We start from the raw sequence: 18,450 nt of genomic DNA, 5'->3' as shown, positions 1-18,450 counted from the left end.
TAAAAAACAAAGGTCAGCATCAAAACGGCTTAAGCACTGAGATTGGTGTAGCACATAACATTATTTCCAAATCACCCCAAATATAAATATTATCATCACCACTTTATGTCTCCTTCTCTCACTTACCTTATTTCTCCAAAATATAGGAAGACACTATTCAATATTCATGAGTATATAAGCTAGCAAGATTGTGCATTATGAAGCAAAAGGAGTTCATTTTAAGCTCAAGAATATTTTAACAGTGAAGCACATTTCACAAATGAATCCCTCTTTTTCACTCCTTATGCTTTTCACTCATTCAATGCTTTTTAACCTCATGCTATGCTTTTATTCCTCACCTTGCTTTTATTCACAAATTTTTTTCATTTAAGCACTTGTTTAAGCAAGACCTTATATTCACTCTATCAAATCGTTTCTTCATTTCTCTCTCAAGTACATAATCATTCAAGACCAACAAAATGTATCTACCTAACTCTCAATATCTATGGCCTGATGTCCAATTCAAAGTATGACCGCGTCCAAGCGTGCACACACTAGGCCTTAGAAAAATGCAATTAAATATGAGTGAAGTGCGGTGTCTGCAAGTGTACAGGTCAATTTGTAAAATAGTAAATTTACAACGAAATACTAGAAGTATTCTAAGGATCGTACCCAAGGAAGGAATGTCTAAATTGAATTGACAATAAAGACTAACGTGCTAAGCTAAGTCTAAACAACTACTAATCTATTAATTATATTACGGCTAATTACTAAAATTATGAGTTTAACTACGCGAATAACTAAATTGCATAAATATAAAAATTAATAAATTATCAATCAGAAGTAACAAGCAAAAAATTGATTAATGTCCATGGTTGCAATTATTCTAAACTTGGGAAATTTACCAATTAATTAATATTTAACCTAATTAATACTTTTCAACCTATAATTAAATTAACTAATAGGCTTAGTCCAATTATCTTTCGACATGATGGATCTAAACTAGGCTAAATCGAACTAGTGCTAAGTAGAATACTCTTTTGGTCTCATCTACCTAAATAACTTCCTAGAGTCATCAATTCTAGGGTTTAAGCATTTTCAATCTAAACCAATTAATTAATGTGTAACCTTAACTTTAGACTAATAACACCCACTTCAATTAACCAACCTCCTAGGGGTTTAGTTACGCCTAATTCTAAATGCAATTAATCTACTTGAATTGTGAAGCATTAAAATAACGAAAACAATAGGAAAAGAGTAAAAGATGCTCAGAAAATTTGAAGACTCCAAAGCGTGAGATTGATTGGGCAACAATGTAAATCCGTGAAAACTTGTGATTGGCATACTAAAACAATTTATACATGAAAATAAAATAAAAGAACATAAGGAATAAAAAATTGGAAATTGATTAACTTAGAAAACTGAAAAGAATAAGAACAAAAGTGAAATCCCTAAAATCTATCTAAAATTATTAAACTAAACATAAACGAACTCCTTAATATAATGTTTAAATGTTATATTTATAATCTACATGCATTTTGACCAAATTAGGTATACTAAACCCTTAGTTACAAGTTAATTTCGATTTTATAGATGAAAATACCCTTACAGATTTTGGGTTTGTCAAGCATCAATGTCGCGACTTTGTAGATAGCTTGCTCGAATCTCTAGAGCAAGGTTGAATGTCACGACTTTGCTGAAATTTGGAATCAACTTCCATCTTCAAGCAACTATCTCAAATGTTGCGACTTCCACAAGTCAATGTCACGACTTTATAGCCCAATGTTGCGAATTTGGTTTTCTAATGTCACAACTTCGAGACCAGATTTCTTGCCTTGTAGATGTTGGTTGAAAATTTGTCTAAGTGTTGGAGCAACTTCAATGTCGCGACTTTAATGTTTGAATGTTGCAACATTCGGTCCAGTCCGCTAACTCCTTTGGTTGTTTCCTGCACACTTCATTAACTTGTTAGAACTAACTTAGGCTTGAATTGGCCTACTTGTTCACGAAACATCATAAAAAGCTCATTTTATTCAATTGAAAATAAAGACTAAGTAATTCTTAAAACTACTGAAAATAAAATGAAAATGTTGGATTACGAGTTCCTTAAGTAGCAAGAAGGATCTAATTTGTCATAGCAAGTTATGACAAATTTAATTCCCTTACATTTAAGTCTTTGCTTCTTCTCAAGCAAACACTAAAACAACATGATGCAACTATGACAACCCTTGAGCATGCTTGATGAAGAAATTTAGTTTAGGACATAAGTGCCAAGAATGCCTTCTTTACCATGCTCTTTCAATATGATATATAAGACATTCACGACTTCTAGGATTAAACATGATAGGTCACTAGATTACAATATGAACAAGTTCAAAGGTGATCAGGCATACTACTCCATCAAAATACACTATGTAGAAATGACATTTATATTAGAAGAATATAAGAAACTATATCTCATACGACTTAACATGATATTCATCCATGAATTGAATTGTCAAGTTCACACTTTTCGGCTTGTAATGTCCTAAGGCTCAAGGTTGGTTTGATTTTAAGGAATGGGCACATCAAAATGGTTCAAGCATAAAAACTAGTTTGGCACATGATGTTCCCCCTAATCACCCCCTAATGTATCTTTTTGGCTCACCTCCTTATATGTCTTTCTCCCACATTCCTTATTTCTCCAAATAAGTATGGGAAGACACGATACAATATTAGAGAGTACAACAAGCTTAGCAATTCTAGTACACTGAATGAATGAAAATTTTCTTAAGCTCAAATGTGAATTTTCATTTGATCACATTCTAAATGTTTCACTCTTTTTCACTCACACTGCTTTTAGCTCGTTCTATGCTTTTATTTTATCGCTTTACTTTTAACCCTCACAATGCTTTTGTTCACTCCACTATTTTTCATTTAAGCATGGTTTTGTAAGAGTCCTATACTCACTATATTTGTGTCGTTTCTTCATTTTTCACTCATTTATTTTGAAGCCTTCATTGTGTTTCTACTATCCCTCAACATTGATGGCTCGACGTCTAATTCTGTACGCATAAAGAAAAATGAGACAAAGATGGGATGAGTGTATACTCAATTTTTAGTTTAAGGCTTCAATGATAAAGCTAAGCAAGAGAAATCAATTTTAGGCTCAAATATAGGTACTAAGGGTATATAGCATAGAGTTAGTTCTTTTAGGCTCTAATTTGACCAAATAATGCCTTAAGTCATCCCTAGACATTTTGAAACTTATGGATCCAATCATGCCATTTTATGAGTCTATACTACTTAGGGTTCAAAACAAATATATATGTGGATTTTTAGGAAATTTAAAGAGAAAAATAAAAAAAAAAAGCCATGAAAGGGGAAGCAATAGCAAGATGAGAGGGCTAATTGGGGTTGGCCTTCATGCTTTCTTTCCCTTTCAAATTACCCAAGTGGGCTGAAAGGCCCAATTCCAACAATTCCAAGCCCATATTTTAAATGATAGTGGCCCACTTACATTATCCAAGTTCTAAATGTACAAATTTATTCTATACATTAAATAACCCATATAAACAATATTTTTACCATAAAATTTTTGAGAATTGAAGAAAATACCCTTTCGAGGGTAAAATTACTGTTTTGTCTTTAAATACAATTTCTTCACAATAACAAAAAATTATCAATTCCAAATCTCAAAATTCACTTGTATACTTTAATATAAATCTACGGATGATTTAAATTACATTTTTCCTCTCTTTTTTTCTTGATACAATTGGAAATTTTATAATTTAGTCCCTATTCTATCAAATATTTCCAATTTGATCTCAAAAGTAATTTTTATCACACTTACATACAATCCACTTAATTCTTATCCAAATTAGTCAATAATATCTCACATTTCCTTTTTGGTCAAATTTACATTTTAGTCTTCAAACTTTTTAATTTTTATGATTTAGTCCTTAAATCACATTTTCTCACCTAAAATTCTTGAATTTTCATATACAAAATCAACTTTATTCTCATTATAATATTTTTTTTGACTTTTTTTCCAAACCATTTATAAATTTTCTAATTCAATATTAAAATAGTGCCATGTCTGTAATAAAAAATTTGGGGGCATAACATAAAACCTTAAAAATATATAATTTATATTAATTTTCATATAATATACATGATTATTAAATATAAATATAAATATTTAAAAATGATTTAATTTAAATTTGAGATCAGAAACATTAAGGACAATATTTTTATCTAAGCCTACCAGGATCAGATCTGGCCAAGTAAAAAGAAGCATTGTTTTCTTCTTTGATTTTTATTCTATTAATTTGTAATTTAATTTAGGAAGATATTAAATTGAGAAATTCAATTTAAAGGTTAGAGATTATGATTTTCTTTTTGGAATTAGAATAAAATTTAAATGAATTTCTCAAGATAAATACATTAAATATTAAATCTTAAGCCTTAATTGAATTCCTAATATCTCTACCCAGGAAAAGAAGAAGCTTAGATCCATGTATCCTTAAAAAAAAAAAATTCTATACCCACTAATTTTGGAAGAAAATAAAATTCTATTTTGCTAAAAAGAAATTGTTATATCCACACATATTTCACATCCATTTGATATTATGGATGGATTTTGGCACAAAACTCTCATACCATATACCGACTGAGAACCTTTTACAAACAAAACTTGTATTCGAAAATTGAAATTGATTTGAAGAAGATAAAAGAAATGAAAGAATATGGATGTAAATAAATAAATGATTAATAATTATTGAGACATTTGGCACTTGGGAGGTAGACCTTGTGGAAATCTGTTGCCATCACTACAGTAGTTGTAGATCATGTAGTTCTTCTGCACCCATTGTAGTCTTTGTTGTCTTGTTCAATCCATCTCCATAAACAAACCATGCATTGTTGGAAGAAGATGGGGAATTTGATTTGCAAGAAGATACTCCATTACTCCAAACACATGCATTCGCATTGAGGTTCCTGTATAAGGCTGTGAAAGGAGCTTGAGTCCAGTCTATCTTCACGAAACCACCCCTAGTAGCCTAGTCATCTGCATTCCACAAGCTGGAGTAAATTCTCATGGGTTGATTCTTTGGAAATGGGACACCCTTTGACTACATGTTTTTGAATTCTCTAATGGGTGTTCCGTCCACTGTGAAGCTGCAACGCATCAATCACAATATTTTGTCAATCAATCAATTCGTTTTACCATAAGAAAAGGGCAACATAAAGTGCATGTATACTCACATGATACGCTAGGGATTCCGAAGGATAGAATAATTCTAAATGCAATTATTAATTATTAATTTCCTAAACTATCATGCATATGCACATCGCTACCATCACTCTTCCGATGATCCTTCTGGAAAATATACTTGCCAAACTATTCACCTTTCTCTTATATACTCAAAAATCCACTTCATTTTCTCTGTAACACCTCGCTCTCGACCTGATCGCCAGATCCAAGATATGAGATACTACATTTGTTGTCGAAGTAACTACAAACTCAATACAGTATGCAATAGATGAATCATGTGAACAATTAAGTCTAATCATACATTTACTAAAATAAATTAGTTTGACTACTTCTAAACGCATTATTAATTGAAATACAAGTTTCAAATAAGCTTATGAAAACTCTCACGAAACAACGGCAACAAATGAGGGACCCAAACGTAAAAAAAACTAAAACAAGAATTTTGTTGTGACATCAAAAGATGAATGTTGCAACACTAAGGGTAGTAGCATGATGTAGCGAGTTCAACTGAGATGAGTCGTGACCATGAAGTTAGTAACTTGACATTACAAGTTCAATAGGGGAATGTAACACCCCTTAACCTGGTTCGGTCGCCAGACCCGAGCTACAGGATGCCACAATAGATAACAAAACTTTTCATTCATTGTACTTACAGTTGATACCAACACAAAGAATTATAAGCACATCTATTTAAATCTACCAATTCAAGTCTCATTCATGCCACCACATCAAACATATCTAACTACCATTGCACTTCCATTTCAATCAAGCTACCTTACCTAAATTCTTACACCACATCAAATGCATACTTGTCATATACTTTAACCATTTAGACATCAGACTACCCCTTTAGCATTTCAAAACATATTAAGACCAAAAGACAAGTCTCACAACCATCACCAGCATTTTATACATTACATATATATTTATAACAAGAACAATCAAACACAAGTTCAATCTTAAAATTTCATAGAGAAACCATTTGCACCTATTTACATGCTACTTGTTAAACAGATAGTGTGAGCTCTGACTTGATTTCCAACCGATTGTGCAGTTTTCGATAACCTACAAGAAATCAAACAAAGTAAAAGTAAGCATACACAATGCTTAGTAAGTTCGTATAGAATTTAACATAACTTACCGAACATTATCACAACTTAAGAATTGAACACATATATATATATATATAGATATGAAACATGGTATTCTTTGATACCCTATGCAAATCCACAAACCCAAGGTTAGTTCCTTCACAATTAAACATTGAACATATTCCATGCTTTTCTACCACATACAAACCAAACATACTTGACTCATATAATACCATTACTTAATAATTAAACCATACTACCATTTCCATTTCATAAACAATTTTTTCACCCGGAGAACTATAGTGAAATAACCTTAGATGCTCGGGATAGAGTTGCTTACACGAGTTGTGAATATAAATGCTTACACGAGTTGTGAATATAAATACTCACACGAGCTGTGAATATGGCTCTGCTCATACGAGCTGTGGGTCGGGATGATAACTTTACTTGATGCTACTCACACGAGCTGTGAAGGATCCATAACACATGTTAGACCTTAACCATCGGTAGAACATCCAAGACCAACACCCTATACCTTATACACCCTAATGACATGTCCTTTGTATCCTAATCCCTTTGAACATCATCATATACACGTATATACAATTGTATAATTTCCTTTTTCAATCACAAGCATTAATTATATTATACTTCACAATTTTGTCCCTCTAACAATAAAAATTATTATTTTATAGATATTCAACTACAATTTATATACATTCCAAATCAAAAAGGAAATTATAAGTCTATTTAAGTATTACATGAACTTACCTAACCAAAAACAACAATAAACACAATCCAAAACTATTCAACAATTTTGCCTTTTTCGCGTTTATCGATCGGTTGATCCATTTCTTGATCTATATAATAGTTTAATTCAATTATCAATGTAGCAAATTAAAATTTTTACGAACACTAGTCGAGGCGATTATTGAAAATTTGAAAAAAAAAAGAGTCAATTTTTTTTTAAAAAAAATGAGTCGCCACCGATCCTTTTTTCTAAGTGTGATCAGACACCTATTAAATTCTCTTTTTAAATGATTTTTTTTGAAATTCCTTTACAAAGGGTCGATTTTAGGTCTGCGTCAAAATCTAGAGAAAATTAGAGTTCGGGAGTCAGTTATGCCCGAGGAAGGTATCAGCACCCTTGTGACGCCCAAAATTAGTATCTCGTAAAACGTGTGTTGTCTTAATTATCAAAAATATAGGTTCAACTTAATATTTAATTGTGATCTGATCAAAAACTGAGAATTTTGATGAATTACGTATTATTATATTCTATGTATACTTCAAAATGCAATTTGATAAATTACGAGTAAGTACAAAAAAAGAAAATAAAGATTTTCTTAAAAAATAATTTTTTTGAATTCCTCAATTTTAAAAAGGCGCCCCATATTTAACATAAACCAATGATATTCACCCAACATAGCGATGAAATCAATAGCTTAATGTCAAATCGATTCGTTGCGCATTAAAATTATTTAAATTAAAAATTGTAAAGGAAATATTTCTAAAAGACTATTTAGAAAATGTTAATTTAATTAAAATGAGACAATATTTAAATACATGGATTAAATAAAATAATAATAAAAAAATCAAGATTTTACCAAAAACCCAAAGTTATGGGCTTGATCCAATGGGCTACACAATTCAAGCCCTTTTTCTTTTTTTGGGGGGGCTGTGTAGATTGGGCCACTGAGACTGGCCTGCTGCTGGGTTGCTGGGTAGGGCTACTGCTGTTGGGCTGACTGGATTGGGCTACTGCTGGAGTGGGTCTGTTGTTGGGCTATTGCTGTTGGGCTGTTGCTGTTGAGCTGCTGCTGTGATTACAGCTGCCCCTCTTTTCTCATCGTTGTGAAACAGGGATAGAGTAAAGACTTAAAAGCACTGAATTTTGTTCGATTGTCCAATTTTTCTCTATTTTTTTTTTGAAAAAGGCACTTGACCCACAATGCAATTTTTGAAAGTAACGATTACTTCGAAAAAAAAGCATCCACTTGACAACGAACTGGAAATTAAAAACCTCGGCAAGAAATAAAAAAACTGAAATGGATTTGGACGGAACCAGAATTATGAAAACAAATAAGACTGAAATTTAAAATACTTCCGCGTGTAACTCGAAGCTCAACTTACCTCTTGGATTATGAGTTGATATTTGAAAAAATAGAAATTGAAAATACCTCGGCGTGCGAATCGAGGCTCAACTCACCTCTCAAATTATTTGTTGATTTTTCAAAAATATAATTGAAAATACCTCGGTGTGCGACCCGAAGCTCAACTCACCTCTCAGATTATGAGTTGATTTTTGAAAAACAAAATTAAAAATACCTCAACGTGCGACCGGAGGCTCAACTCACCTCTCGAATTATGAGTTGAATTTTGAAAAATGAAATTGAAAATACCTCGACATGCAACCCGAGGCTCAACTCACCTCTCGGATTATGAGTTGATTTTTGAAAAAAAGAAATTGAAAATACCTCAGTGTGCGACCCGAGGCTCAACTCACCTCTCGGATTATAAGTTGATTTTTGAATAACAAAACTGAAAATACCTTAGCGTCCGACTCGAGGCTCAACTCACCTCTCGGATTATGAGTTGAATTTTGAAAAAGGAAATTGAAAATACCTCAGCGTGCGACCCGAGGCTCAACTCACCTCTCGGATTATGAGTTGATTTTTGAAAAAAACTGAAAATACCTCAGCGTCTGACTCGGGGCTCGACTCACCTCTCGGATTATGAGTTGAATTTTGAAAAAAGAAATTGAAAATACCTCAGCGTGCGACCCGAGGCTCAACTCACCTCTCGGATTATGAGTTGATTTTTGAAGAACAAAATTGAAAATACCTCAGTGTGCGACCCAAAGATCAATTCAGCTCTCAGATTATGAGTTGATTTTTGAAAAACGAAATTGAAAATACCTCAGCATGCGACCCAAGGCTCAACTCACCTTTTAGATTATGAGTTGGTTTTTGAAAAATGAAATTGAAAATACCTTGGCATACGACCCGATGCTCAACTTACCTCTCGGATTATGAGTTGATTTTTGAAAAAGAAAATTGAAAATACCTCAGCATGCGACCCGAGGCTCAACTCACCTCTCAGATTATGAGTTGATTTTTGAAAAATGAAATTGAAAATACCTCGGCGTACGACTTGAGGCTCAACTCACCTCTCGGATTATGAGTTGATTTTTTTGAAAAACGAAATTGAGAATACCTCGGCGTGTGACCTGAGGGTCAACTCACCTCTTGAATTATGAGTTGATTTTTGAAAAACGAAATTGAAAATATCTTGGCGTGCGGCACAAGGCTCAACTCACCTCTCGGATTATGAGTTGATTTTTTTTAAAAAAATTGAGAATACCTCGGCGTGCGACCCGAGGCTCAACTCACCTCTCAGATTATGTGTTGATTTTTTTGAAAAATGAAATTGACAATACCTCGACATGCGACCCGAGGTTCAACTCACCTCTCGGATTATGAGTTGATTTTTTTAAAACAGAAAAAAGAAAAGGATTTTTGAGAGAATCATAATTTCGAAAAAAATATCTAGTGAAACTCGAAAGCCTTCCTTTTCATTGATTCAGTGCAGCTGCCACCAAAACCTCTTAATCTACTGGAATACCTACATATGTCATGTATGATGTTATTATGATATGCACGTGTTTGTCCTAAATGCTTTTATGCCTATATGATCATGTCGTGCACTTGGGTTGTTTGTCACACTCGCCTAGATGCTCCCTTTTTTTTGGGGGTTATGGTTTTCGTGAGGGCTCACATTCTTCTCTATTATTACCTCAATCCTTGAATTTTCTTTCAGGTTCTGTACCTCTCCTCATGTTCTTGTGATTAACCCATATTTCTTCGTATATCACCCTCCTACCCCTTGCTGAACTTTTTCCTTGCTTCGAGGCCCTTGTACTTATCAAGTTCTCATCCCAGTAATGCTCAACATTCCTTTTGTTTAGAGTATGTCACTTTACTATTTATCATTTAAATAAACCAAACATGAGATGCCTGAAAATGACGAAGTGAGCATGAATGAAATACCTCACGTTCATATTTTATTTCAAGAGTAACAAACAAAGAAAATCGACAAGAGATAATTCAATAAAGAAAGTGTCTCAAAGAAGGGAACAAACAAATTTAATATCCATGAATGCCCTAGATATCCAACGCATGAACTTTTTCACGTTTCTTCATTAAGGATCTTTTCGAGCATTTTTTGGACATCTTCAAGTATTCTTCTAGCTTCAACAGCGTCCACGCATCTCAGGAGCATTTGATCTTTTCCTCTTTTGTATAAGATATCCCCATCAAGAACAAATCCAATCGCCATTCTCCTGATCGTTCTTTTTTCATTCTCGTTTTCATGCTCGGAATCCTAAGAGACGGGGGAAGCCTGTCCCATAACGCGTCCAGCGCGAGCTTCGAAAGGGAATCGAGTTAAAATTCTTGAACTGGGACGCGACGGCTGACGGCAACGTTAGGGAGTCTGGAGACGTCGGTGGGGACCTCGGGAAGAGTTATCTTTTTTGTTTAACGGCTTGCCCACCCTGGAAACGGCTCAGCCGGAGGTAGAGTCTAGCGGTCGGAAGAGCACCGCACGTCGCGTGGTGTCTGGTGCGCCATCAAATTGTAGAATGTCAGCATCGATGAGACCTTGAACCTTTTTTTAAAGGTAAGATGATTTTCTCTAGAATGCCACTGATTTCCAGCGTGATACATGCAACTAGCATTAGGATCATACCATTTGGGGTATGGGGCTTCAAGGGTGCCATATAATATGGGGATATTAATTACTTCTCCAATAGTTTCAGGTATAATTCTCCGTATGACATGGGAATTGGGGTGAACTGAGGTTTTTCAGAATTGGGTTTCACTGGTCCTTGTTCATTTTTGGGTTGGCTTTGTATAGGCATGGTGTTTGGTAGGAACATGGTGAACGATCTTTGGTTATTCATGGAGTAGACGAGGTAAGGAGGAGGTGCTTGGCAGTAAGGACCTTGGGGAGAAAAGTAGAAGTTTGAAGGTGGGCGATAACGAGGTCGCGATTGGGCTGGGTACGGATTATAGGTATAGTGGCTTTCAGTTCCATCGATATGTGTAACAGCCCGATTTTAGTTAAATCAAAATAGTGGTTTTGAAACAACAAATATGAGGTCAAAAAATTATTTTAATATTATTTTTTGTATTTACAGCATGTGAATATATATGTGTGAAAGTTTCGTAAAGAAATTTTACTGTTTGAATGCTTAATTCGGTAAAAAAGACTAAATCGCGTAAAGTGTAAAAGTTTTGTTTTATAAGGTAAAGGTGTCTAATAGCTATAGAACATTAAAGTAAAGGTTCTTAAGTAGTAAATAGGTCATTTATGAGTTAGTGGATGATAGTGGAGTGGCATTTGGTGTAGTTACTAATTTTTGAATGGTAAAATAGTAAATAAGTAAATTAAAGATAAAATAAATAAAAAATTTACCAACCCATTTGCTTCATCTTCACCAAAATTTTTTGCAAAATAGGGGTTTTTGAAGCTTAAAATTAGCCACTTAATTCCTTTGCATGTAAGTGATTCATTGTTCCGTTTTTGTTGATTTTTATGTTTTCGGGATCATTGCTTTGTATTCTAGTTAGCCCATGCTTTATTTTTTGAATTTGATGATGATTTTATGAAATGAAATAGATTAATTTCAAAATTTTTGTTGTTTGATGATGAAAAATAAATATTTGTTGATAGATTATCATATTTTATTAAGCGATTTTTGATAAAAATGCTTATTATAGATTAAATTATGAAATTTGTAAATTGGGGGGGTTAAAATGTGAAATAAATGGAATTAATGGGCTGTTAGGGACTTAGGGAAGATTTGGCTATGCTTTGGTATGATGAAGTTTTGTTTATTTTGTGTAGTTTTGAAATATGGACTAAATTGTAAAAATGTGAAAGTTTAGAGGCAAATGTGTAAAATAACCCTAATGTGTGTTTTGGATTAAATTGAATAAATAGCTGATTAAATAAGCTGATTTTGATAATATATAGATCAAGATAAGTTGAGATTGGGATTAGATCGGGGAAAAGGAAAAGTGGACGAATAGTCGATAATTTCCATATGAGCAACTCGAGGTAAGTTCGTATAATTAGAATCAAAATTTTATTTAATTGCAATTGTATGAAATGAATATGTATATACGTGTGAATTGAATGGTTAAACTAAACGATATTGAATTGCCTAATTTGAAATGTATTGAGTAATACGAGTGACATGTCGCTAGGGTTACCGTTTTGGTCAAGCTCCTACATTTGTTGTGGAATCACCACAGATCGTATGAGCTTACTGATATATCAGCTCTTATGAGCTTACCGTTATTTATCTCAGAATGAGCTTACCGATCATGGCTCGAAAGAGCTGAAATGATAATGAATTGACGGATTACCGATTAATGCACATAGTGTATATCACCTGAGTATCCTTTGATGTTTCATTAGGTTCAACGGGTATTATACTGTTACTGATTATATGATTGAGAATGAAATGAAATATGATATGTGTCATGAGGACGTATGGAACTGGAAACGAAATTTTATGAAATGTATGAAAGAGTAAAATTTGCAATAAAATAGTTTTGGACAACAGCAGTTGTATAACTTTGAAAAATCACTAAAAATTGTGTGAATCGTATTAGAGGTTGAATAAGATATGAACTTAAATCTTATTGAGTCTAGTTTCACATAAAAGAAACAGTGTAAGAAAAATAATATCGTATTATGAGATATTTGAATTTTTGTGAGATAAGGTTAGAATGATTTTAGAATCCCCTATTTTGACTTTGAAAAATCATTAAAAATTATATAAAATGAATTATGGGTTAGAATTTATATGATTAAAATTCTTAATAAGTCTATATTCAAGAGAAATAAACGAGAGTATCATATGAATCCCGTACTAAGAGATAATTAAATTTTAGGGAAGAAGGGTCGGAACTATCAGACAGCAAAATAGGGACGAATTTGAAGAATTAACTGTACTTATTGGCTAAACCAAAAATTCTAAAAATTTTATGGTAAGAAGATATGTGAGTCTAGTTTTGGGAAAATCAAGCGGATCTTAATTTGGAGTTCCGTAGGGCAATATATAAATAATTTAGTAACTATAACTATAGTAGACAACTTGATGTGAACATGTGTAAATAGTGGAACTATGTGCAATTTAGATTGTATTATCTTGAGAACATGTTATGAGGATTGGTAAAAGCATGTTAACAGATTGCTTATTATTTACATATCAACTTACTAAGCTTTAATGCTTACTCAGTTTATTTTTTCATGTTTTATAGTGGTTCGTTAGCTAGCTCGATTCGGACGACGTCAGAGATAAGTATCACACTATCTAGTCGATTTCTCGATACTTTTGAACTCATGAAAGTTGTGTAAATTTGGCATGTATAGGCTAGTTTATGGAAATATGTTTTAGGTTACTTTAGCTTATTGTATAGTTATGTGTTTTGATGTTCTTAAGCCATGAGATTTGGCTTAGTTGTTATAATGGTCAAATGTGTATAAGATGATATGTTTTGGCAAGTTTGCTTATAAATGACTGATAATTACTGAAATGAAATGATATTTGTTAAATGTTTGATGAGTTACCGATTTGAACTGAGTTGAAAGTCTGGTAATACCTCTTAACCTATTCTGGCGACGATTACGGGTTAGGGGTGTTACAATATGGGTTTCTGCCTCCTTTTTCCTTATGGGTACTGCCCTTTTTGAAATCTCAGGGCCTCCTATCCTCCCGCTTTTGATGGCATTTTCTATAAGCTCATTGGATATTACAATGTCTGTGAAGTCCTTCGTGGCGTTTCCTACCAACTTATCATAAAACGGCGCTTTTAGAGTGTTGATGAAGAGAACTGTTATCTCCATTTTAGTTAATGAGGGTTCCACTTGAGCCGAGATATCCCTCTATCTTTGTGCATATTGTTTGAAAGTCTCCGTCGGCTTTTTTCCATCATGTGCAAAGTTAGTCGATCAAGTACCATATTTGATACATGCTTGTATTACTCACAAAATGCTGATGCTAAGTCTTTCCATGATCGGATCCTTTCTCTACTAAGCTGATTATACCATCGAGGAGTCGATTCGACCAAACTTTCTTGGAAGCAGTGTATCAACAATTTATCCTCATTCACGTAGCTAGTTATCTTCCAGCAAAACATGATAAGATTCGCTTTTGGACATCTTGTCCCATCATATTTTCCAAAATCTGGCACCCTAAATTTCGGGGGTAGAACCAGATCGGACACCAAATTGAGCTCTTTGGCACTCAACGCAGAGAAGACTTCAGTACCTTCTATTGACTTGAGCCTTTCTTCTAGGATCCTATACTTATCTTGAGCGTTATGATCATCATTTTTCAACCTTGCTATTTCTACAGGATCGTCCAGATCTGGAACAATTGGATCTGAAGGATTAGCCTCGGGGTTCGATATGAATATCCCTTACCCTAGATAAGTAGGTGATGTAAGACATTGCTCCAGGACTGTAGGTTCCCCTTTAGGATATCCTCTTTGCGTTGTATGGGCGTGAGGTGGAGTGAATCTAGGTGGATAGAGTGGATCCTGATCATTATTATCTTTTAACTGGGGCTCCATGATATCAGGGCTCTGCATGGGTCCCTTTCCTTTGACCAAAGCTCTCACCATCTCCATCATTTTGGCTATCTGATCCGTTTTGTAACACCCCAAACCTGACCTAGACGTTATGGTCGAATCTGACGATGTCACAGGGTAGTGCTTTTCGAAAAATATGTCGTCGCTAAATTCCCTTTTCTATTTAACCATTTTTCATTATCTTATGTTAATGTCAAATCGTGTCGTTCGTTTCCAAAACATTATTCATTTACAAATCGTTATTCAATTTCAAAATGTTTTTTTATTACGGAAGCTTTTAAACGGTTTGTGCATCCGTGGTATTTTTGATAAAATATTAATTTCATTTGAAAACCCGAGTTTTACCTAACATTAATAGATTTAAATCATAAAACTGTATAAAAACTAAATTTAAACCAAAATCCGTAAAGGCCATAATTACAGCAAAATACTCCCAAATAAGAGTAAAATCATAAATAGGTAATAAACAATGTAAAAGAAGTCGTGTGGCCACCACTGAGTCCTCCGCCACACCAATCCGCCTATATCTGGGGATTACCTGTATAGATTAAACATAAGGGGTGAGTTTACATAAACTCAGTGTGCAACCCCCATACAAATGTACAGACAGTAAACAGATAATCACAGTCTAGGCTTAAGCCCTTTTCAGTATTAGTATCAGTCCAATTTGGGCTAAGGCCCATCTCAGTACAAGTACAAAAACAATCATGCAGTAGGGCTTTAGCCCATCACATTATTAGTAGCAGTAACAGATATGCAGTCACAAAAATCCTACCCATCCAGCCTCTACACACCATCTCCGTCCAACCCTACATTCCATGTGGGGATATAATCTATCCACCCATCCCTACACTTCAAGTAGTACAGAGTGCGGCACTAGACAGTAGTTTGTAGCTAAGCTGCCAGTAAATTAGGCTCGAGGCCTTTCAGTACACTTCCCCCGAACTTTATAATCCCCCAACCCAATGTAATGCAATATACAGATATGACATGCTATAACATAATATCATGCATGTAAACAGGGCATACAGTATCAAATCAGTGGGACATCATTAGGCTTAATCATATCAGTCATACAGTCATTTCAGTCAATTAGTGGTCTAGGTAAACTTACCGACCCTACATAGGTTCACAGTCGACTTGAGAGACTCATGCAACCTTATCAGTCAAACAGTTAAAATGGGCCTACAAGCCCATGATGTTCGCCCGTGTGGGCCCACACGCCCGTGTGGCGCAAATGACCCAAATTGGCCTTGGTCTCATGATCCATTTTAATGTAACCCGTGCTAGTTAATTATTCATATGTGTTTCCACTATTTACTCATATGATCCTTCAAAGCTGTCTACTTGAGTCACTGTTACTAAATTATTTGTATCTTAAGCTACAAAATTATGAATTAAGATCCGCAAATTTTCCCTAAAACCAGACTCACATATCTTTTTACCATAAAATTTTCAGAATTATTCGTTTAGCGAATAAGTAGAGTTTATTCTTTAAATTTTTCCCTATTCTACTATCTAACTATTTTGACCTTTCTGCATTAACAATTAATTATCTTTTCATACAGAATTCTGATGATGTTCTTGTTTGTTTCTATTGAAAGTAGACTCATTCAGGATTTTAAACATATAAATTCTAACCCATAATTATTTTTATAAAATTTTTAATAATTTTCCAAATTCAGGACAGGGGATTTTGGAATCATTCTAACCCTGTCTCACTAAAATTCAAATATCTCATAATATGAAATTATTTTGCTTACTTCGTTTCTTCTATGAGAAACTAGACACAAATATCTTTAATCCCATATTTTTCACAATTTATGGTGATTTTTCAAAGTTAGTCTACTGCGGTTGTCCAAACAGTAAGCAATTCCAGCTTTTCATCGAATCCCTTATTTTTGTTTTTCGGGTACACACCTAGTTTTGTTTCGTAGCAAAAACACTCCCAAGCACTCCAATACCTAAAATTAACCAAAAAAATCCCAGAATTAAACACTTAGAATGATATTAAACTGAACCAAAAGTGATGGAAAACTCACTTAAATCGACTAAAATCTTCCATTAGGTCGAGCAACATTAATCTGCAAGTTTAAAGCGCTGACTAGGAAACCCCAACACCTTGATCTTCTCATAAACAGAGAATACATCGATTAACGACCATAAACTAATGTTGATAGACCCCAAACCAAAGGAAGAAAGCCAAAAGAGATCACTTACTAGATGAAAAAGGGCCACGAACGCAAGAGCGATGATTGACTGCGAAAATCCAATAGGAAGCCGCAAAAAATCAAAGAAGAAAAGTGAAGAATTAAGTCAACGTCAGAATTTTAGAGAGAGAGAGAGAGAGAGAGAAACAAATTTTGAAAAGAATACAATAATAAAAAAACAAAAATAATCCTGATAACTCCCCAAATCCCAAATCCCCTATCTTTCTTCAATTAACTACCCACTAACAATCCACTGCTCAAAATCCTTCTTCTGCACAACTCTTCCAGGAAACTGAGTAAAAAAATTAACATTATCGCTTGTGCAGAGATTCGAACACAAAACCTCCAACACTCCAACTCCCTTAACACTTGAACCAGCAGGCTCATTCTGATATGATTTTACAAATAATTAAACTTAAGGCCACTGAACAAGGATAAGACTTTAATTAGAAAAAAATCCAAAATTTCACCAAAGGCATGGATTGAACTTGAGACCTTATACACACACTTAGAACACTTAACCACTGAAGCAGACAGATATTTGTGTCAAATTTTTACAAACAAAAATATACATTTTTGGGGCGTTACACCTTTGCTCGAGTGATTTCTCTCGAGATCTTACCATCTGATCTCTCGCCTTTTGCTGTGACTTATCCAGCTGCTCTTGCAACTCTCTTTGGGTCCTTTCCATCCTTTCAATTCTTTCGTTGAGTTCAACATCCATAGCTCTAGCTCTTAGATGCGTCTTATAAGAATGACATGATTCCAGACTTGTAGTGCCGTACCTGTGGATTATACGGTTTTAGCCTTAGTGAATGATTAGGGTGATATGTACATGCAATGAATGAATAATGAATATTGGTCATGCGTAAATATGCAAAAATTGGTGTTGATTTCAAGATAGCCCTATACTTAGGCATTTCATTGATCAAAAGAGTCCATTACAAAACATTTTGCTATCTCTAATTTAACAGTTACACAAATTTCCTAGTCATATTGCCTTGTTTCCTTACACATTCTAGGAACCCCGACATGCTTGATTTTTGGCTTGGAGGGAATTGGCAACTAAGAGCTTCTGTTACATTTGATAATTACACTATTTGCACAGCCGCCTTGCGAATTTCATTGACCAAACTGCCAATATGCATATCTTTTTCTTGGAGGGCTATTTCGTATGCATGAATGTTTCTATCATGCTGACTGTTCTTCTCTTCTAGAGCTCTTAGGAGGTCATCCAAATGTTGCTATGA

Source organism: Gossypium hirsutum, chromosome D08 (genome assembly GCF_007990345.1).
Source record: "Gossypium hirsutum isolate 1008001.06 chromosome D08, Gossypium_hirsutum_v2.1, whole genome shotgun sequence".
NCBI classification, from domain to species: domain Eukaryota; kingdom Viridiplantae; phylum Streptophyta; class Magnoliopsida; order Malvales; family Malvaceae; genus Gossypium; species Gossypium hirsutum.
This window is presented reverse-complemented; position numbering follows the sequence as displayed.